At 40.3% G+C, this 23,339-nt stretch overlaps 1 pseudogene; it reads right to left on the bottom strand.

Annotated features, from left to right (window-relative positions):
• Window positions 1-23,339, bottom strand: part of LOC149313892 (von Willebrand factor D and EGF domain-containing protein-like) — a 349,914-nt pseudogene that overhangs the window by 84,595 nt on the left and 241,980 nt on the right.

Below are 23,339 nucleotides of genomic sequence, written 5' to 3'. Positions count from 1 at the left end.
GAGCTGGAGAGTGAAAAAAGTGGATAAGAAAAAAAATCAATTCATTTGATATGTGGTGCTAGAGAAGAGTGCTGAGGAATGGATACCATGGACAGCCAAAAAGACAAACAAATGGGCCCTTTAACAGATCAAGCTAGAACTCTCCCTGGAAGCCAAGATGAAGAATCTGAGGCTGTCATACTTTGGCCATATCATAAGAAGGCCTGACTCACTAAAAAAAAAACCAGTAATGGTTGGAAAAGTGGAGGGCAATAGATAGAGAGGAAGACTTCATACCAGATGGCTATATTCAATCAGGGAGGTTACAAGCATGAATCTACAAGACCTAAGCAGAATCATGGAGGATAGAGGAGCTTGGAGACATCTCATCCACAGGGTTACCATGAGCCGGGCTGACTTGAAGGCAGTTTACAACAACAACAACAACAACAACAACAACAGATTTACCATAACCATGCCTAAGCAGTGTGCAGTCACCAACTTCAGTTGCATAAAGATCAAAACAAGGTAAAGTATGTTTCATGAACAACTGCAAGATGATTAAATCTTCAGAATTTGGAAGGAGGGGAAAATAATTTTGAGAATGTTTTTATATTGTCTTTAATTATGGATAAACCCATGAAGACATAATGCCTTTATCGGTTTATCAATCTATCAGATGTGAAAATCCTTCAGTCTTGATTTTATTCAATTTCTTCAAATCCCACCTTCATTTTCTCCCCATTTTTGTTTTGGACAGGTTGGAAGACTGTATTTTCTTCCCACACTTGAAATTTGTACAAATGTTGCATATTTTCCTGAATTTATAATTTGTCTAGTTCAGGTCATCTAATTAAGACAACTTTTCTGCCTTAACTGTCATATGCTTTGACGTGTTCCTCATGCTTTAGTTTGTTAAGACAACTAGTCAATGTAATGAATAGTGGGATGTCAAGTGCAAGGGAATTCCTTCCATTCTTAATCTATTTATACATAGGTACTTATATAAATAGGGCCTAGAAATTTGAATTCCAAATCTAGATGATATTCTGGTCCACTTTAACCATAGTGTCAAATCTGATGAGTAAATCTAAATCTGAAGGGGGCAATCCTAAATGTCCTTACTAGGATGTAAAAGAGCAAACAATCTACGATGTAAATATGCTGTGTAAGTAAAACACTGTGGTCAAGATCCCATTAATCAGTAAATAAGAATATAAAGCTCCACCAACATTCTTATGCTGGAAGTTTGGCATGTCAGGTAAGCCACAAAGAAGATTCTGTCCTATTTCCAGTAAATACTGAAATAATGGAAGAATTTCCTGGAACCCCTTTCCTCTCCTCTCACTTACCATGACACCAAATTCCATCACCGCTATATCCTATGGGACAGGGTCCACATTTGAATTCCTTCGTTTTTGTTGTTTCACAGTGCACACCAATGAACCATGGCTTATCTTCACAAGTGATTTTCTGGTCAAGTAGTGCCTTCTTAATGGGTCTGGAAAGTTTTGATGCTGAACCATGAGGTTTTCTTGTCAAAACTTTCCACCCAAAAATTCTTGATCATGCAGAAATCCCTGCTGGATGGATCTTACCAGTAAAATTATTTTTCAGATGGAAAGAGGAGGTGAATGGGGTTGTTAAAAGGGATGTCTGTGAGTGACCTGCTTTAAAACCTTGGACAGATATAGACTGAAATCCCAGCAGACTGTTTTCAGTGTACCTCAAAACCTTTTGTGAAATGTCCACTAACCAGGGTTGTCTGAATAACCATGCATTTACTTGCCTTAAAGAAATACTCTAGTTTCTCTTCAGATTATATAACTCTTCTCCACTTCAAAAAAACAAACAAATCATTAAACAGCCCTTTACAATGAAATTGCTATTTGAAGGCAATTTCTAACAACTTTTCTTGCATAAACAATATTTTCCCCAACAAGACATATAGAATCAACCCTTAAGTGAGCAAGGAGGAGATCCTGGTCAAGCAATGGATATTGAAGACTCTGGTGATGCCACTGTGGTTTCAATAAGGGCTTTTCTCTCATGCTGAGCTGATGTTATTGTCAATGGGCCACAGCATTCACTCATGATTTCTTACATAAGTTTTTTATTGTTAATTTTAGCCATTTAAAATAGTTACATATCAACCAATAGCAGTACTTCATGGCATACCAAATAAACCTTCAATGGTTTAACCTTCAAACCTTCTAATACATCACAAAAGTGATCTGTGTGGAAATACCAATCGAGCAAATTAGCTTTCACTTCTAGTTGGCTGTATAAGTTTTGAAGTGAAATTGGAAACTAGTTAATGCCCAGCAGTAACTGTGGCAGGGATTTTTTTTTAAAAAAGCAAATGTGAGAATAGCATTCCTTTAAAAACAACGACAACAACAACATCCACATAGGATAAGTGGTTTACAAGATAATCACATTATTTCTCATTCAAACACCATTTAATTTACCAGCTAAAGTAAAAAAGTGGACATTCACTATTAGAAACTGAGACCAGGGCAGGTTTTTGTTTATTCTTTGAAATGCCATTCTCTCTCTCTCTCTCTCTCTCTCTCTCTGTGTGTGTGTGTGTGTGTGTGCAAATATTACTAGATTGCCTGAGGTCAACAGCTTTCTCCTATCTTCCAGATCTCAATGTTTTATTTCATGTAAATAATCAATATCTTAAAATCTATATCTTATTATCAATGGAGAAGTGGAGCTAGTTAGACCTGTTTTTCCCGCACAAGGTAATGATATATTACAATGGATAAAACTTAGCAATGAGAATCCAAAATATTCAAGGTCAAAGTCAACTTTACACCCACCCTCCCACAATACATGGACAAAATATGTCATACACAACCATGTACCCCGAAACACCTTAGCTTGATACTTATCTTAAATAGTTATACATCTATAGAAATGTGTCAAAGGATGGAAATGAGCTGCCTTCTTTTTCATCCCCAGCAAACTGAAGCATTTGGCACTAGTGGTGTGCTAGGCATTGTGAACAAGTAAAGAGTTTTTGCAGTTGCAGAGCAAAACAGTGGGAGAGCCCAGAGTAAATTTTATAATAAATTGAATTCATGTGTCAAAAGGGCTCTTTTTATACCAGACATGGTATAAATATCAAGGTCCACTGACTCGCAGAAAACAATAAATGAAGACAATAAAACAACATGATTAATAAAATAAATGGAGGGCCACACAATGGGTTCACACCATGGAAATTTGTGCTATTTTGCTTTTCTACTGATATTTTTGGCAACCAACAGTTTTTGCAATGGATGACTTGGTTTAAAAAGTTCTTAATAACAAACACAGGACCAATAACTAATTATCTTTACCAGAATGAAACATCATTTTATTCTGCCCACAAGTTCTATTTGTCATAGCAAATGTTTTGTGTGATATTAGTAAAATACAGAGGTTGTCTGTTTCTGCATTGTGTGGCAACCTCTGAGGACTATGTGAATTTAACTTCACCAGCACTTACAAAGGGATAAGGTAAAATATTTAGACCCTCCAATATCAGTTTGGCAAAACAAAAAACAATGACAAGTCATGCAGCTATTTATGTCAAATTACTGTCATGGGTAATGAGAGCATAATAAAGGCGCGTTATAGACGGGCCTAAGCGGTGCCATTGTTGCGCCGTGAATACGCGTGAGGGGCGGCGCTTCCGGATGCACCTTGCCCCTCGCGCATATTCTGTACGTCAAGATGGCGGCGCCCTATACAGATGGGCACAGCCATCTTGACATAACTGACGCTGTGCGTCAGGACGTCCAAACCCGGAAGAGACGTCGCAAATGCACACTTTGGCATTTGCAGCGTCTCTTCCGGGTTGCCGGAAGGAGCGCGATATGCGTGCTCCTTTTTTACAGCGCGGGGGAGTCACGCGGTTTGGCTGCAGAGGCTTCCCCGCGCTGCAACCGGCAGCAGCCCAAGACCGCCCCTTTTGGGCGGTCTGTAACGGGCCAAAGTTATTCTTGTGGTGGTTTCCTTGAAGTCTTTTCAAGGTAAGACTAACACAAACCTATCACAAAATTTTCTGGAGAGGTTGTGACTTGCCCAATGGGTTTCCATGGCCAAGCAAGGAATAGATCCCTGATCCCCACAGCCATAGTCCAATGCTCAAACCACTATACTATGCTGACAACTGTCAAAAATAACTTAAACGATTGTAACAAATTTACTTCATTCATTTTATAAATTAGTGGTTTCTAGTTGCTATTCAAAAAAAATTTAAATTACATTTTTAGAGACATTTAGACAGGATTTTTTTCAAGTTTTATGCCATCCCCTTAGTTTCTTAAAGTAACAAAAACAGGCAAAAGAAGCAAGCAATACAAGTCACAAAAAAGTTTTTTTAACATTTGAAGGATAAAACACAGTGAATTAATTTCCCAATTACTTTTTTCCAAATTCTTCCCAGAATAATGATTCCAATTATATTTATTCAACATTTGTTTAATTGTAATGAATACTTTTTTTTTCAAGTTATGCACAAAAGGAGACATAAATTACTTTAATGCTATGTAATAGTCAAGGTAGGAGTCCACTGTCCTTCCTGTTCTAAACCAGATTTGTGTCACATTTACTCTTTCTTCAAACTCACAAGGGCTAGAAATGCTTCCTCTTTCTCTTCCTTCTCTGTTGTTGCCTCAGCATGAACAACTGACGCCCAAAACGGATGGGCAGATGGGGGTGGTTTCCAGACGTTCAAATATTTTGCCAAACCTCAAATATCTGTCTTGTTTATCCTTTAGCCAGCTTTCTCTGGAAATCTGCAAAGATTTATAGTTACAATTAAATTTTGCTTGAAAAGAAACTGTGGTGAATGTTGTAGACTTAATTGTTGCAAATTTAGTGATGCTAAAAATTGTAATTTTAGAGTGAGAGAGGTTGTATTAAGTGAGAGCAATGTATTTACCCATGTCATATTAAATGACTTATTCATTTGTGTTACAGTCCAGAACATTTCTTGGTTTTCAAATGAAGATGGTTTAGAACAGAGTAACTGACATTTAAATCCATTTATTGCTGCATTTGAATAAAATGAGATTGAGGAATTTGAATACTTCAGTCATTAAAGCACACACAGTTCTGGCATGCAGCAATGATGAAGAAGAATGCAAGTCAGATGAAATTTTTCTGAAGTTTATAAGAAGTGAGAGGAAATAGAATTTAATTTTATTTAATCTAGTTAATGCAAAAGAAAAAAGAAGAAAAAGAAAAGAAAGGCCCTTACCAAGTGTAACATTAAAAATATTTTCCTTCTCTAGCTAGTTGCTACTTCATCATGAAAGGGCAATGTAAATGTATACAGGGAATTTAGGTGGAAGAAGCCATCACAACTAAGGCCTCTGGGAATGCAGTATTGCTGCTGAAAATACCAACTGGCACAGCAGTAGGTGAGATATGCCAAGCGGATTGTCATCTAAACATAAAATAACTGCACACCATGACATCAGCTACTGTCTTACAAACTAAGATAGTCTTTGGAAGTCTGAAAGATACTTTATTCAAAAATAGCTTGAGTCCTCACAGCTAAATTAATAAAAAAGCTGCAATCACTGACATCTTATTGTTAACAGACAAATGAATGAAAGATACTTGATCTGCCAAGAAATCTAGGGACTAAGAAAAGTGCAACTTCTGATGAAGCACTGCAATAGCTGCGGAAGTGTCCACTTGAAAGCTCATGGGGTAAGACGGGGGGGGGGGGGATGTATGAATCATATATTAGCCCTGCCCCAAATATTCTTGAAAACCTGGATGTAAGTTAGATCTTTCCACATTGAGTGTGAAGATCTGAAGAAAACTCTGCAACCATGCTTGGCAAAACACGCTCTTAAGAACAGGAATCCAATTGTATGAGGGCTACTGATCATGGGCATTCATAACCATGTTCACCTGAAATCCAGTAAAGGGTCAGAATTCTGCACTGAACACCCAACACTCTAACTTGCTTCAGGATGTCCAGGAACTCACAATCAGAGCATACCCGACTGATGGCCTCTGTTTAAAGACCTCTAAGGAAGGAGACTCCACTAAACTCCGAGGAAGGAGTGTGTTCCACTGTCGAACAGCCCTTACTGTCAGGAAGTTCCTCCTAATGTTGAAGTGGAATCTCTTTTCCTATAGCTTGCATCCATTGTTCCTTGTCATGTTCTCTGGAGCAGCAGAAAACAAGCTTGCTCCATCCTCAATATGGCATCCCTTCAAATATTTAAACAGGGCTATCGTATCACCTCTTAACCACTACTTATTCCTTCCATCCTAAGGCTTGAGAGAAGTCAGGGGTCCTCTCTCAAACCTAGGGAGAGAAGGAAGGAGGGCACTTGGCCGCTTCTTCCTCCCATCCCAAGGCTTGACAGAAATCAGGGGACCTCTCTCAAACCTTGGGAAAGGAGTGTGCGCCTGCTGTTCCCTCCTTCAGTCCAAAGCTTCAGGGAGCTCAGTTATTCGCAAGTCCCTAGCTGTGTGCATGCACCCTCCTGGTTTTTCCCTCACTCACAGGGGAAAAACCTGGGAGGGATGGAGAGGGAGGTGTGCACACCCACATAGCTAGGTACTCATGAATAATCGAATCTGTGAATCCGAAAACCACGAATCGGAAAGGACAACTATTTTAGAAAGACATGAATTCTGAAATGAATAAATAAAATGCATCAGAACAAGATTTTGGCAAATGCAACTAAACTGGCTGAAGTGGATTTTTCCTTCTCTTCAGTCTCCTTGCTTCCAAATACTGCTGAGAAAGTTGGGTGACCCTGCTGAACAGGGTGGGCTGTAGTTTGGGGAAATCAGGAAGCCATTCGCTACATGAAAGGTAGCTTCTTCTGAATCTAGCTCAAAGTATGGTTCATCATAGGTATCGATTCATTAAGGATGTAAAGAATACTGGCAATCTCTCTCTCCCCCCTGTGTGTGTGTGTGTGTGTGTGTGTGTGTGCCTGCCCTTGATGAGAGAAGATATATCAACCCACCAAGTCTTATCACTGAAAGTAAAAATAGTCAACCACAATGAGATTGTTTACATGCTGAATATTTGCTGGGGGGGGGGGGGGGGAACTAGAAGAAGAAAAAGGGAGAGAGGGAGGGAGGGAGGCTGGCCAAAACTCTCACAATCTCACCCAACAGGGAGAAAGCTTTCAGAATTGTTTAGTCTTGTGATGGAAATCAAAGAAGCAAAGATTTATAGCTCTAAAATTCAAATAAGGTATCCATGCATGCACACTGCAGCACCCAAGGTTTCCGTATCCTCAACATATCTACTTCAATGGGTAGGGCACTCTGGCTGAAATCAAGCTGGTGACAAAAACTGGAGTTTGGAGGAGCTATGGAAGGAGGTATTCAATACTTTCTCATGCAATGACCCCAGCCTCTGGTGACGTTCCTCTCATGTCCATTTAACACCTGAGCAGAGAAACTGCATGGGTGAAGTGTGATTCTCCATCTGTGTGATGTAGGATGTTGGCCCATTTGTCAATGCTTAACTCCAGAAGGTATTGTGAAATAGAAGGGGCTTTTAGGAGGTCTGTTGGTCTGATGCATTCTGAATTACTGCCCTTGAAAATTGGGGCACTGTAAATTGAAAACAATCACAAAATAGAAAAGTGAAATTATTAGCTTGGGACATATCCACCAAATTTCCCTAAAAGTAATCTTTTTAATGTGTTCTTTCTAAATAGGCTGTGTATAATGGTGACTTCCTAATCCCTAATTCAGGGGCTATTAGGTCTCAGTGGGAAGGTAAATGCACTTAGGCTCCACTGTAGTCAGAATGAGTTCTGTAATGCTTTGAGAAGGAATAGTAAGTGGTCATATTGACCAAATAACAATGGTGTTTAAGTTTGTTGACCGTGCATATGCCAGTTTAGACCCATTCCCTTACTACTGCTATGGTATCACTCACTTATGCAAACACTCCAGATGGAAGTGTTATGTAATAGTGATTATATGCTCTCAGTACTCAATTTATTTCAAAATAGGTTACCTTCCCTTCCCATATAGACTTATCTTAGAATGTGCATCCAATGGAAGTTTTCCGTTGACATAAAACTACATAGATGTAAGTATTTGGAAGATGATTTGGGGAGTTCATTACCTTGTCTTCTTTTGCACAAAGGAGACTAGTTTGCACAAACCAAACGTAACATATTAGTTAGAAAAAAACTGTTTTCTCCCCACTTTCCTATCCATTAGATAAGAAAGTTGAGAGCTTTCCTTAGGCAAATACTGTATTTTTAAAGTCTTCTTACACTTAAAAACAGCTTGAAAGTTCTCAGACAACTTTAGGAGAGGAAAAAAAATCACTCGCAGCAAGCATATCAATTTGAAACTAAAAAAGGAGAACTTTATATCATGAAGAGTGAAAATTAATAGAAATGAAGAGACGTAAGATAGAACAGAAAAATCTTTGCTCCCAACTATATCTACGCCTAAAAATAAGCTGCTTTTTAAACATGTGTTTTTAGCCAGTCTCTCACCCCCTTCATTTCAATATTTTTTAGTTGTGTTTGAAGACATTTTCCATGCATTTATGATGTGAGGCAAGGCCCATTAAATATATAAATAAGTATTTCTAAATCATATCTTCTAACATCTCCAGACTGCCTAAGATCTATTACTAAGATTCTTATGGAAATTTCATCTTTTTTTAAAAGAAAAAAATATTATCAAGCTGAATATAGTTCAGCCAAATCTTTACCAACACTGTTCTCTCTTTTTCTTTTTTCAGTCCCAGGAAACCAACAAAAACAAAAGGTATATTGTAATTCTTTTGGGATCTCATACAGATGTGTTGTGTTTCTGGTGGTCTTGGTAGGTCACAAGCCCTGAAGATAGTTCTGTTTTCCAGTATTTACAATTAATGTTACACAAGAGGGCTTCCATTCGTGCAGCCTAAGTTTCTCTTTCTCCTTTCATACTCTCCTCCTCTAATCTGCTCATGAGATTATGTTAATTGTCCAATATTCTTTGGGAGTAGTCAAATCACCAGTTTATCTATGATAAAGCAGGGATGGATGGCATTAGTAACTAAAACCCTCACTAAATGTGGGTGGGAGTATAAGAATTAGGGTGAGAAGGGAACTGGTTTGTCACCAGTGAGGTGTCCTTCCCAGTCACTTTCCTTCCAGACAGTGTTTACCTGTCCCATGCTGATTCCTCTATAGCCAATCCTCTACTTTACCATGCTACTCTGATGTTGAGCAGTCTCCATCTTCTCATAAGCTTACCAGGTGGCATTAAACATCAGAAACAAGAAAGTGGGACCTCAGGCCAAGCTTTGTGAAATTCCTTTTAGTGCTGGTTCCTTTAAAGGAACCGGGGGGGGGGGGGGGAGTTTTAACTGGACTAGACAGGATTCCAACCAGCCAGGAAAATCTTTTCTCACCCCCTTTTCAATACCTATCACCATAAAAAGACACGTCAGGCCAAACAGATCTGCAGAAGCCATCTTCCTTTCCCTCAAGTCCTCTCAGCCCAATGAAGGTAGAAGCTGGAGCCATCAGCCTGGAGATAATGATAACTGAAGCTTCCAAGGTTGGTGTTGGAATATTTAGAGATAAAGATTTTTGCCTTCCATTTCTTTTTTTAAGTAGAGGACTTGATTAGCTATAAAGCCTATCTAATATATACTAAAAACTTTAATACCTTTAAGAAGGGATTAGATTTCTATCTAGTCATGCAAAAGCCTTCTAATGGTGCATGTTTTTAATGATATGCATTTATACATGATACCTAATCAACAGGCTGTACAGACATCCTTGTAAGGGGCAGCTCTGTGCCGCCCCTGGAAGTGCTGAATTAATAATATAATAATGTTTATGTATTTATATCCCACCTCTTCCGTTTTGGGGATTGAAGCGGGTAACAACAAAGTTTAATAATACAAAGATAATAAAGCAAAAAACAAAACAAAAACCCACCCACCCCCTAACCCAACCTCCTTAAAATATAAAATTATAACAATAAAATCACACATAAATACATACGTATGTGTGTAGTGAGGGGAACCCTGAGACAGGGAGAGCTGAGAGGGCGGAAGTGGGCCAGGTGGGAGAGGAGGGAGGAACCAACCAGGAGGCGGGGCTAGAAAAGGAGGAGTCAAGGGTCCCTGAGGGGGAGATAAAAGAGAAGGGAGAGTGGCGCTCGGGAGGAGGGAGACGTCGCGGAAGAGGAGGCCGGGGAGTTGCGGACGAGAGAGGGGCAGTGCAGGTAAAGAGGAGCCCTGGGAGAGACGGGGTCCCAGTATCCCTGCAAGCTCGGCCCAGCTTCCGAAAGCGGGGGCCTCACCAGGAGGTAGAGTTAAAGAACCCTCGAGCGGAAGGGGATTTTCCTTACTCCGACGAGGAGGAGTGGGCAAGACCCCCTAGAAGGGACCTGGAGGACGAGTGGTGGGATCCTAAAGGGGAAAAGTGGGAGTTGGGCCCTCAACCCCAAGACCGCGACAAAGCTGACTGGGAGCTGCTGGAGAAGCACTCCAGGGGACAGAGAAGCGGTGCTGCGAGTAGTACTCCTGTTGGGGAGTCCAGAAGTTAAAGACTTAAGCCTTGGGATTTGAAAACCCGAACTGGTTGGCCCGTTGGCCTTGTTTTGTTGAACCCTAGGGAAGAAGGGAAGACTATTTTTGTTGTTGGATTAAACACTGTTGCAGCAAAACGTGAGTCCCGTAAGTTTGTTTCGCACGTGGGTCGGAACTTCCCCTTTTCCTTGATACAAAATGCAGCCTGCTACGCCAGCCCCGCCCACAACGTGGCTATAGCATAAAAGGATATTCACCATTAACAAGTGGCAGCTAGTACAGGAGCATAATAAAATGAACAGATATCTTCATTCTGGACCTCGTCAGTCAGGAAAGGCCTGTCGGAAGAGAACTGTTTTTATCGCTTTCTTGAAGGCCTCTAGAGAGGATATTTGGCAAATCTCCTCTGGCAGGTCGTTCCAAATTTTTGGAATGGTGGCAGAAAAAGTCCTCTGGGAAGTTATCACCAATCTAGTTCTGCTTGATTGTAAAAGATTCTTCCCAGAGGAATGGAGTGTACAGGAAGGATTATATGGGAGGAGGCGTTCCTTCAAGTAAGCTGGACCCAAGCCATATAGGGCTTTATAGGTAATAACCAACACCTTATACTGTGCCCGGAAGCTAATGGGTAGCCAGTGTAATGATTTGGAATCTGTGTGATTCGGTTGAACTTAGATTTACCAGCGACCAGTCTGGCTGTTCTGTTTTCTACCAATTGAAGTTTCCGGACGTGGCACAAGGATTGCCCCAGGTACAGAGCATCACAGAAGTTGAGGCGGGAGGTTACCAGTGCATGCACAACCATTTCTAGGTCCCATGGCTCCAGGTGATAGCAGGCACTCCTGGATAGCGTGTCAATCTGAGATGACAGATGAAGCGACGAGTCCAGGAGTACCCCCAAGCTGCGAACACAGTCTTTTGGGGAAGTGTGACCCCGTCCAGGAGTGGTGAGCTTATCTCCATTCTCAGAGAGGGGCTACCTATTACAAGTACCTCCATTTTATTTGGATTCAACTTAAATCTATTTTCCCTCATCCAATCCATTACTGATCTCAGACAGTCATTCAGAAGGGAGATGCCCTTCTTGATCACTGAAACAGTCTGAGACATAAAAAAATAAATTTGGGTGTCATCAGTGTACTGATAACACCCTGCCCCATGTCTCCTAATGATCTCACCCAGTGGCTGCATGTAAATATTAAACAGCATGGGGGACAGAATGGCGCCCTGAGGAACATCAGATGTCAGCTCTCTCTTAGAGGAGCAGCTGTTGCCCAGCATCACCATCTGGAACCTCCCCAAGAGGTAGAAACAGAGCCACTGCAAGGCAGAGCCACCAATTCCTAATTCTCTCAGGTGTTCCAGAAGGATACCATGGTCAATGGTATTGAAGGCCGCTGAGAGGTCCAAGAGCACCAACAGGGCCACACTTCCCTTGTTGATGCACAGTGGGCGACAGTGACCACACGCCCAGCCATGTGGCCCCAATCCAGCGTTTTTCTGGAAATGGCGCTTCTCTTTGGCCCAGAAAAGGGATGCCCTTGTGGTGTTATGCCTCCCAATGCCCCGACACTCATGAGGAGAAAGGGGAAACCCTTTCTCTTCCGGATCATTCCTGCAGCCATGTAGTTGCTACAGGAACAATCCTCTCTAAGAAGGAGCTGCGAAATGCAGCTCCTTCCAGCGCCATAGCCGCAATGCCACAAGCGCCCTGGTGCAGCACAGTGATGTGTCTTATATGCCGCACCGTTTGGACACATTGCACAAGACATGTCATGGATGCTTGTGCCATATGAATGGTGCTGCATCAAGATGGCACTACCTATACATAGTAGGGTTTGGGAGCGCATGGTTGCTGCATGCTCCCAAACCCTAAAATCATCGCTGGCATACCATAAAGAGCCCACTTATACCGGGCCTCAGTTGCCCAGAATCTTATTGTATCATTATGAATTCAACTCATGTTATGCATTTGTCATGGCTTTTTGGACTTTGAAAGTCCTCCAATCTCCACTGATCAGCAGCTGCTGTGATCAAGAGGGGTCTGTTCCTCTGTTACTTAAGAAGCAACTATCTGATATTGTTGTCCTCCCATGCAAACAATCTTTGCTGCAAAGGAAGATGATATAGAGGGACCCTGTTTCAGTTTATCACAATGGAGATCTCTTGCACAAGAAGGTGGGAACATTTGCCAGCTGTTTTCTGAGCGGCAGGGAAATAGGCATCTGTTGATCCCAGTGGCTGATGACTGGTAAGTGGGTACTGAAGAACTGGGCTGGCATTAACTACATAGCTATGTAATTATCATGGTAATGTTGCAACATGGTACATAGAGGATTCTGACCATTTTTTCCCTGTAATCCTGTCTCGATCTGCAGGGACAGGCAGGAAATATAAATAAAATTTATTATTATTATTATTATTATTATTATTATTATTATTATTATGTTTATTATGTTTATTTGTTTGTTTTTCCTTTTCTATTATGAGGTGTTTAGATGTATCTTGTTTTAAATTTGTTATAGACTACTTGAGGATAACAGAAGGCTATAAATTAAATTAATGCATAACTAAATATATGAATGCATGTAAATAATAAACTTGACAAGACTGTGCTCAAAAGGTATACCGTCTATATAGGGCAAAAGATGTATGTGCTCATCAGTTGTTGGCTATGGAAATTTACAAAGCCTCTGCATTTTCTATTTTTGAGTTGTTCACAAGAGAAAAATTATGCCAGAGTTGAAGAAATACAAAGTTCAACAGAAGATATGTTTGGATCTGAAATGCAGTGTCAGCTCAAGCTAGGCATCTGAGCAAAACAAAAGTGATGAGCAAGTCTTTGGTAAAGGTTATTACAACCTTTGCAGATCAGCTAACTACAGAAGGGAGGTATTGTCCATTCTAAGGCTAGGCACATATGAGAGGCCTTACACTATTTCAGTTATTGCTTAATTACTGAAATATTGGCATTATTACCAATATGATTGGTAGAGGTAACATTATTTAAAAATAACTCTTCTGAACAACAATATCAGAAGCCCCACACACCCTTACTGCCATTGCCAGACAATTCTTCATACAGGACCAACTGCTTTGTAAATCACTGTCTCTGGCTGCTCCCATACTGTAGGATTACTGTAGTTTGACACCGCTGTAACTGTCATGGCTCCATCCTCCTATCAGTCCTTCCCTACAGCCTACAACTGCGGTGACTTTTCGAGAGCTAGTTACTTTTTTTATGCAAGAACTTCTCATTCTTTGCAAGGGGAAGACCATAAGCTATGAAGGAAAGGTATATATAAGTACCTAGGAATTATAAGTCAAAGAGGAAAGGGCTTTTCTATCTTGACTTGGAGAAGGACAGAGACTAGTCCAGTGCCTGTGAGGTAGCAATACCTCTGAAGTGTAAATATGCTCTGCAACAGTCAGTGTAGCCATTGCTGAACTGCATCCTACAATGTAGGTGTATGGATTTCAATGAGCGGGGTGGGTGGGTAATGTCTCCTCTTAGGCTGAATCTACACTGTGGAATTAATGCAGTTTGGCACCACTTTAACTGCCATGCTCAATGCTACAGAATCCTAGGATTTGTAGTTTTGTGAGATATTTAGCCTTCTCCATCAGAGAGCTCTGGTGCCACAACAAGCTACAAATCCAATGATTCCACAGGATGGAACCACGAGAGTTAAAGCACTGTCAAACTGTATTAATTCTGCAGTGTGACAGCAGCCCAAGAGAAGGTCCTTACACAAGTTTTCCGGATGCAGCTGGCTTTCTACAGCATAGCCCTTCTGGTAAGTGTGGTAAGAATGTAGGGACTCCAGATGCTTATGGTGCCTCCTTTTGCTTCTTAGGGTGGGATTCTCCTTTTCCATGTCTTCTTCCTTCATGGCTGGGCAGGGAAACAGGTTGGCAGCCAGGGGACAAGGAACTGGCAACTGATGCATATGCAGTGGCTAGTTCTGGGAATCTGCAAGGATCAACAGGAAATCTCTAAATTCACATAGGCCTTCACAGTATAGCAAAATTCTCACCCTTACCAGCAAATTTACCAGCAAATTTTCCACCCTGAGGAACATGGCAAAACGAGCCCTGGTGGTGCCAACAGGAGTAGAGGTGGCATCACACAGAGCTCCCACTCCATTATTATGATCTTAATGATATGGAACAGATTTTGGGGTTTTTTTTGCATGGAATGAGTGGGTCTTTCCAGAACTTTCCTATTCAGAGAGCTGCTTTTCTGTAAGTATAATGTGAGTAGTGTGTTTTATTAAAGGATTTCAGTATGGTCTCCTTCAAACACTCTCACACAAGACAGAGAAATTAATAAAATTCCCATTCTTATCTGATGTCTCCTGGACTGTCAGACTTCCTTCTGGCTAAAACAGTGTGATACTGACATATATGGATGAGCTACATCTACACAGATCCGATCTATTTCTCTGAGATACTCATGGGTATTAAGAGATATAAAAAGAGATTGGAGGAGAAATTTATAATGTTTTTCTTCAAAAGGAAATCCATGATATTTCCTCAAAGGAAAAAAAAATGTGACTCAAGTGTAAATATTTTGTGAATAAATTGTTGTCTTTCATTTAATTCACAGAGCAAATGGCCTAAAATTGCAACCACCTTGTTTCCAGCTATACTTTCATGAAAATGACAGCTACTTTATGTATGATGCAAGCCAGGGCATTTTCTAAATTGCTTAAAAAGTAATAATAGATATCTTTTAATATCCCATGAATGTATGTAAATGCCCCCAGTGAGAGCTTTCTTAAAAGGCATATCTGCATATTTTTTTACAATTACATTCAATGTGATTAAGTATGAATTACTGTTTCTTTTCTTATTGTACTGTATATGTACAATCTCTCCCTCCCTCCCTCCCTCCCTCCCTCGACACACACACAGACACACACACAGACACAGACACACACACACACAGACACATGTGTGTATATATTGTTGTGTGCCTTCAAGTCATTTTTGACTTATGGTGACCCTAAGGTAAACCTATCACAGGGTTTTCTTAGCAGAATATGTTCAGAAGGAATTTGGCTTTGCCTTCCTCAGAGACCGCAAATGTGATTTGCCCAAGATTACCCAGCAGGTTTCTATGGCCAAGCAGAGATCTGAACCCTGGTTTCCAGGTGAACTAGTCCAACACTTAAACCACACTGACTCTTATATATCTCTAGATCTAGAAATAGAAATAGATACAACACATAACATTTCCTTATAAAATGTCAAATTTGTACACCTTCCTTTCTTCTGAAATCTAGCTTACAGCATCTGTTTTTCACTGTCAGTGAGTCTCCCATCCAGGAGCCAGGACTGATCCTACTTTGCTTCCAAGAACTGATGGGATCTGATCCAGGGTATTTAGGTACAAATGGTACCTAGTAAATAAAACTACTGCTACTGTTTTTATAGTCCTCAACTTCCACTCTAGCACTGGCTGTACTTCAAATGACCCAGCACACCTCTAGTACCACCAGCCATAAAATCCTACCTCCCACATTATCAGATTTCCTCTGATGAGAAACTTCAAACTGCTGGTGGCAATTTGCTCATCCTCACTCTGGCAACAGTGGGAACTGGTTTTGTATATAGTTCTTTCTCTGACTTCAGGATGCTGTAACTACTGAAGCACCCCCGCTAGCTGCTAGTGCCACTGGCAAGTGCAATATTTATCTTGTGCTGGGCCTACTGCTTCTACCTCTGCCTTCCCATGCACTGTTCTCTTTATGTGGCTGATCACAGGCTAAAACTAAGAGGTCCAAGCTAATCTGTTATTTCTCAGGATTCTTCCAGATTAGAATAAAGAAATATGTTTGAGATACAGCTACTTCACTTCACTGGCTGTGTTGCCTCTGTGTCTGCTCATTCCATTCTGGCCTAGAAAACTGTTCATAGCAATTTTTGGACCTGTACTAGGGCCCTTCCAAAGATATTTTAAAAAACCAACAAACAGGGCATAGCTTTCTGAGGTGGTCCTGTAAGTTGAAAGGGAAATTCTGATTTTTTAAAAAAGTAGAATTAAGAGTTCAAGAATGCACTGATGAATTATAATAGAATGCAAAGAATGGGAAAATCCTGTTCTTTCAAAAGGTGTGGAAGAAGTCCAGATCAGTATGGGATGCCATGATCGGGTACGAGATGCTTCCTGCCTCGGCACAGAGATGTACAATAAAATCCACATGTTAAAGTTCACATCCTGTGCCTAGCTCAGAAGGAAAGGACAGGAAAGGGCAGATCAATTGTTTAGGTATTTTTAAGAAACCTGAAAACTATAACAACAAATATCATGATCTCCAGCAGCATCCTGACACATTTGCCCCATCAGGAGGAGCCCTCATATAAGACTACTACTTAAGAAATGAGGAATAAGACCAACAAGATGACACAGTTACAATAAGTTCCCAAGTCTTCCTGCCCTCCCTTACTTTGCTTTGTCTGGAGGAAAAAGACAGAACAAACACTCCCAAGTATGCCAAAGTTGCTGTAAAACAGCAACTAATGATGTGAGTGCTTACACTAACCACAATGGCTCTAGTTAAGAATAAGAAACCATAGGCTTGTGGTCACACAATCCCACCAGACACATTAACATCACTTCTAATTGTTGTACAACTGTGTGCTTTCCCAAATGGAGTGGTCTTTGGGATATACCCAAATTGCCAGGAATATGGCAAATAGAATCACATATCAAAGTCCTTCACAGTTTTGATGTTTATATATTCCTGATCTTGTACCTTAATTTCTGCACATCACAGAGGATGACCTTTTCAGCTGTTTAATATTTATGTGCATTTTCTTTTGAAGCATGAGATGCTACTTATGTAAGTTTCCTACACTGCTGATTTAATTAACTGATTAATTTTGAATTTGGTGTCAGTTGCCTATAATGTAAGGCCAACCTGTGAGGGTAGTGATGATGACTGATGACTGCAAGGCATATAAATGCACACGAAGTACAGGTCCTTGCTGCAAGAAATTTATCTCATATATATAGGGGAAGAGAACCAGAAAAGGGCAAAGAGAGATGGAGAAGCAAAAGTAATAGGAGATGAACAGGAGCAGTTGTATACTACTATTTGGGTTCTATGGGGCCAATTGTGAATGAACACTGCAAACACAGTCACAGTGATTCAAAGGGTTTGCAAATTTATATCAAATTTTAAACTTAAATGCAACAATATATTCTGTACTGTATCCAGAACATATACAGTCTCTCAAGCTTCCACACATGTCTTAATATACTAGTGCAGGATGTGATTGCATAAATCTTGCTGCTCAGCTATTATTGTAGGCAACCTCAAAACCCCGATTCAAGGTGACAAAGGACTTGTTCATATTCCTGGCAAATAGAGCTCTCCCTCCCAGCTCTCTTTCCATCCTCAGATGGTAAATACAACCCCCTCTTTAGGATTTCCCCATCCACTGGATCAAACTAATAATTCAAAAGGGTACTGTTGCACTTTCTTAAGAGCACGCCCTCCAACTCTCTAGATTTTGGCAGGGACATTCCTGATTAATCCACCTTTTCATCTGCTTTGTAATGTCCCAGTTCTCTCTCCTCGTCCCATTTCCCCCCTTGTCCTTAGCTTATTCCAGTTGCACTCAACTAACTCAACAGGGCAGAAGAGATAATAGGGCATGAATCTTGCTATTCCCAGTAGGAGCAGGTAAAAGCAGACTGTTGCAGTCGCCTTGCTTATGTGTTCTTCATTATTAACTTTTGCCACCTTAGCCACACACTGATGTTTGGTTGCACATGCCCTGATTTTCACCTGTGAAATGCTGGGATCCCAATGATTGTGTGGGGGATGAGGCAAAGGGGTCTATTGCATTGGCTTTGCTCCCATGATAGAAATGGGATGTAACTTTAAGTACGGATTTTCCCATTCTTGAAAAGATGCAGCAGAAGGGCTGCGTACTCCACGGTGATGGGGAAATGCAATAATATCTGCCTTCCTAAATTACATCCCACGTCTATCATGGGAGCAAAGGCAATGCAATAAACTCTAAAATTGTTGGGAGATGCCATTACAGATATGATTTAGTCCAAAACAAATAACATTTCCTTGAATATGATCATAAGACCGTTTTTTATCCCCTAATTTCCCCCATTCCTTTGTTGATACACAGGCATCTAAACATTTTGCTCTTCGGTTTTGGAACTACAATTCCCATAATCCCTTGCCATTAGTCAACATTGTCTTGGGCTTCTTTGAACTTGAAGAAGAAAACATCTAAAGGGTCAGTGTTGCCCTAAACCTCATGTAATAGTACTATTAAAAAGGAAATCTACATCCATATCTTACAGACAGGCTCCATTTGGCTACAAATCTGTGCTTCTGTAGCTTACTCACAGTCAGGAGTCTTTTAACAAGTGAAATGAAACTGGATGGTGAAACTTCACCAAGCAATACAGTACATGGCAGTGAAGCTGGGTAAAATCTTGTAAGCTTTGACCTGTAACTTGATCCCCATACTAGCATTCATTGTCACAGTGGTGAAAAGGCTCCTCTCTTGATTCAAAATCTTTAGTTGCATAGTAATGTAATAACCTATGCCTCCAAGGTTTAATAACTATAATCTGGCTCTTTCTGACAATTACATACAACAAGGCAATTTCTTCCCAAATTGATGCTTAGTAGCTGGATTGCTGCCTTACCTATTCAGAACTAGGAAGGTAGCACCACTGGTTAAATTTGAGTTCAGGAGTTGGGAATGCACAGCAGGATCTTGTTAGGAAAAGAATGTAATGTGCACTAGATGTTGTGATTGAATGTAAATATTATTCATGGCCTTTAACATAAGCCTTTCCCTTGTGGTTTTATAGCTTGGGATTCATGGGCCTTCTGTTGCTGAGCTACATCGCTTGCTAAATATATCAACTGGATTTGGAGTGCTTAACATTTTCTAGATTGATGGAATGTATGTATCAGCAAGGCTGGAAATCATTTATCTTTTAAATTATCTAAAATATTCTTCCCATCATGTCTTCCTTTGGGTGTTATATCTAGGTCACTGAATCCTCAAAAGAAAACTTCCCTGTAGTATTTCAAACCCCTCATCTCCGAAGTATCTAGATTTTAGTGGCTATTGCTTAGGCAAGATAAATTATTTTAGAAAAGTCTTTTTTTTTTCCCTGAGAGAGAGGATGACTTCTGGCAGCTGTTCCGGAATCATCTATGGGATGCTATTGGATTTATTTTGCATCCCAGAAGCAAAAAGCTATTACTTGTTCCCTGGCTCCAAAATCATTTTCACAGCACACCATTACATCCAAAGATTTTGCCAAACCACCATTAAATGTTTAACTGAACACGCTGACACATCTTACAATCTCTTTGCTTTCCTGCATGCCTTCTGGTTTTACAACAGAACAAATCATTATTTTGCTCAGATTTATCCTAAAGGAAAGAAATACCAACTGGTTCCAGAGCAAATTTTTAGTCTTTAATTGCACTGTCTCTCCTATTTGTAGCCTGTTGCATTCATCATAGGAGGGGACTGGAAGAACTGAATAACACATGCAAACCTGCTACTTTTATTCTTTTTCTGTGTGATCCTTCCCCATTGTCACTGGATGGTATGGAATCATTTGGAAGAATATCCGTAAGAACCAGTCTGAATAAGGCTATAACCAGCTTCACTCATACATCAGATCTACTCCACAGAATGTCAGAACTAAATGTGTGGTCAAGAGAGGCTTTTGAATGGTTGGTTAAAATAATATAATAGCAAAAAACAAAACAGCATTCCTCTCACCCAGTACTGAAAAAAGCAATATAATATTATTCTAGTTGATCACCTCTGTATTAGTGCTACTAGTATGACAGATAAAAAGAACAGTCCATCCAGTTTATGTTGTTCATAGAAATTATGCATTGCACTCATAGTAGGAAATGAAAGAGTTGTGAAAAAAAGTTTACAGTATCTTTTTTGTGGGTTTTTCAGGCTATGTGGCCATGTTCTAGCAGAGTTTCTGACGTTTTGCCAGCATCTGTGGCTGGCATCTTCATGTCAGCCACAGATGCTGGCGAAACATCAGAAAGAAACTCTGCTAGAACATGGCCGCATAGCCCGAAAAACCCACAAAAAACTATGGATGCCGGCCATGAAAGCCTTCAACTTTACAGTATCTATCACCACATTTATTAAACATCAGCAGTCTGCAAAGCAGGTCAGATGTGTGTAGGAACTAAGGTCTAAAACTTGAAGGTGACTCCAATCAGATTTTTAAAAGGGAGAAGGGTTACTTCTCTCGTCCCTGTCTGTAAACTAGTCTTTTGGCCAGAGGATCTCTGTAGGCAATCATCACATTTAGCGACTAGTGTGTTGCATGAGCAGGAGCCTCAAAATCATGTGCATGAAAGCAGCCAGCCCAAGGCCAGGCTTGAAAATGCCTTGGTTTGGGACCTTCCCTGGTCCCATGCCCCCCAAATCCCATGGCATTTCCATAATTTTGGATCTTCCTGCACCACCTATGGGAACTGTCAGGTTGGGTGTGGCTGTCCCAAAGTATGATCTCATTTTACAGCCTCTTCAATTCAGCTTCTCACTCATTTCCATCACGTTTTCCTTTACTACCTTCTCAGACCTTCAAATTAAGGAATTCTGAATACCCCCCCCCCCTTCACCAGATTAAACTATTACACATGCACACACACACACCAGCAAACCAACTAGTAGCATCCAGTTAATTGTTTTGGTGGGACTGCCCTTACATAGTCACTCATCGAAAGCCTGTTAAAATAGAAAAGTACGTGCTTGTCTGTAGAAAGAAAGTAGCAACAGTGTTAGTCTAAATTTTATGGGAAAAGATTTCCAGAACCTTGTGACAGCTACTGAAAAGTCCCTCTCCTGTGTGTCCACACCAGATGTATCTGTGAGGAAGTTAGGACAGAGAAAAGGGCCTCCCTAGCAGATCTCAGAGTATGGGCTGGTCTGTAAAAGAAAATAGAGGGCTGAAGCAGAAGGAGTAGTTTCTGGCCACTCTGGCCCTGAATGGGCTGGGACCGCAGCAACCCACTCCTGAAGCAGGCCACCACCATGGTCCCAAATGAACCACTGGCAGGAGCAGACTAAATTCGCTCCTAAAAGGACCGGCTCTTGCTACCTTGGCATGCCTTCCAGCTGCTTTGGGGGCATGTGTCATGTAAACACCATGTCCCCAAAGTGACCAGAAGCTGCTTTATTTCTCCTGTCTATTTTGCGCCATAGTCCTTCAAATATCCTGAATTTGACTGTGTAGAGCTTTAAAGGTTGTAACCAGCACTTTGAAGTGTGCTAAGCAATGAGCCAAGAACCAGTGGAGCTGTTGAAACAAGCAAGTTGTGTACACTCCAAAGCCATCCCCAGTTAGCAATCTGGTTGTGTCTCTTTGGACCACTTCATGTTTCCAAACACTCTTCAAAGGCAGCCCCACATAGAGTGCATGTAATTTACATTAATTTATATGTAAACACACACACTTTTTAATCCTTACATCATGACAATTGAATCAGTGTCAGCTGATTGGAAAAGTATGCAAGAAGCATGGACTTTTACTGAAAAGTCTAAATGTCATTTAGTAGTGATTAGATATTTAAAATGATTGTTTTTATTTAGGGACTGGGGAAAAATGTATCTCAAGACGAGTTTGAAATAATAGTAATTTTTAATGCATGCTTATTTAATTTACAGGTCCTCCCTTTTTATCAGTTGGTTTTAGTTATCTGCTAGCATTAATTACTTAAATATAAGTCAGCACTGTATATGCCTAGGTGCTACACACAAATGGAATCCTGTTATTTGCTTTACTCTTGAAGAAAATTTGAAATACTTAGGAATGACAGCATGCTAAATATGGATTTCTCTAAACAAAACATCATTTTCTGTGCAGGAATGAATATTTATGCATTTAAATATTATTTTCTGCACAGAAAATGTTGTTCTTTGTGCAAAACAACCAAATTTTGTGCTGAATAAGTCCTAAACAGTGGAGATTCTTGTCAGTCCAGGATTTTTCTCATCAGGGTTTCTCTTCACCTAGAAAATATATTTTCCTACCATTTGTAAAATATTTTTGAATATCATTTCCATCCTTATTCTGCATGCACACACTTATTTTTAATGTGTGGGCTACTGTTCTTTATTAATTATTGCATTGAATGAGATCATTTGGACATATGTGGATTTGTATAGACACATGAGCATGCACAGAAGCCACTGCAGATCCAACTTAAAATGTGCAGAACAGGGGTAAAGGGAATGAAAAGAAGATGTACAAACCAGAAAGTATGTGGGGTTTTGTTTTTGGTTTTAAACATCTTGGTGGAAGAAATGGAAAAAAAAACCTCAGGAAAGGAGAGAGAAAAGCCTGAAATATCTATGCATTACCAAAATATCATCTATATCTCAGAAACAGAAGCAGTGATTACAGGAATAAAAGCAATGATCTCCCAATTTATTTGGCTAGTCAGATGAAATTAAAATTATTTTTTGAATTGGGTGGTGCTGGGTTGTGTCTATTAAAGCTTATCAAATTAAATATTCAGTATCTTCAAACCTAAGATTTGGATGCATAGTGACACATAAATTTATATATTATATGTTAGTGTGTGTGTGTGTGTTTATCACCTCTTGACTCACCATGGCCCCTAGATTGGATCATTGCAATAAGGTCTTTGAAGCTTCTTTAGAAACTTTGCATGAGTCCAGAACATGGCAGCAAATTTACAAGATTGGATAACATGGGATCATACAATCAACATACATGCAGTGGTTAGGAATGTGTTTCTGGGCAATATTCAAAATATTG

The sequence above is a fragment of the Sceloporus occidentalis genome, unplaced genomic scaffold, assembly GCF_023333645.1.
Source record: "Sceloporus occidentalis isolate IW3139 unplaced genomic scaffold, rSceOcc1.0.p SCAF_4, whole genome shotgun sequence".
In the NCBI taxonomy this organism is placed as follows: domain Eukaryota; kingdom Metazoa; phylum Chordata; class Lepidosauria; order Squamata; family Phrynosomatidae; genus Sceloporus; species Sceloporus occidentalis.
This window is presented reverse-complemented; position numbering and strand designations above follow the sequence as displayed.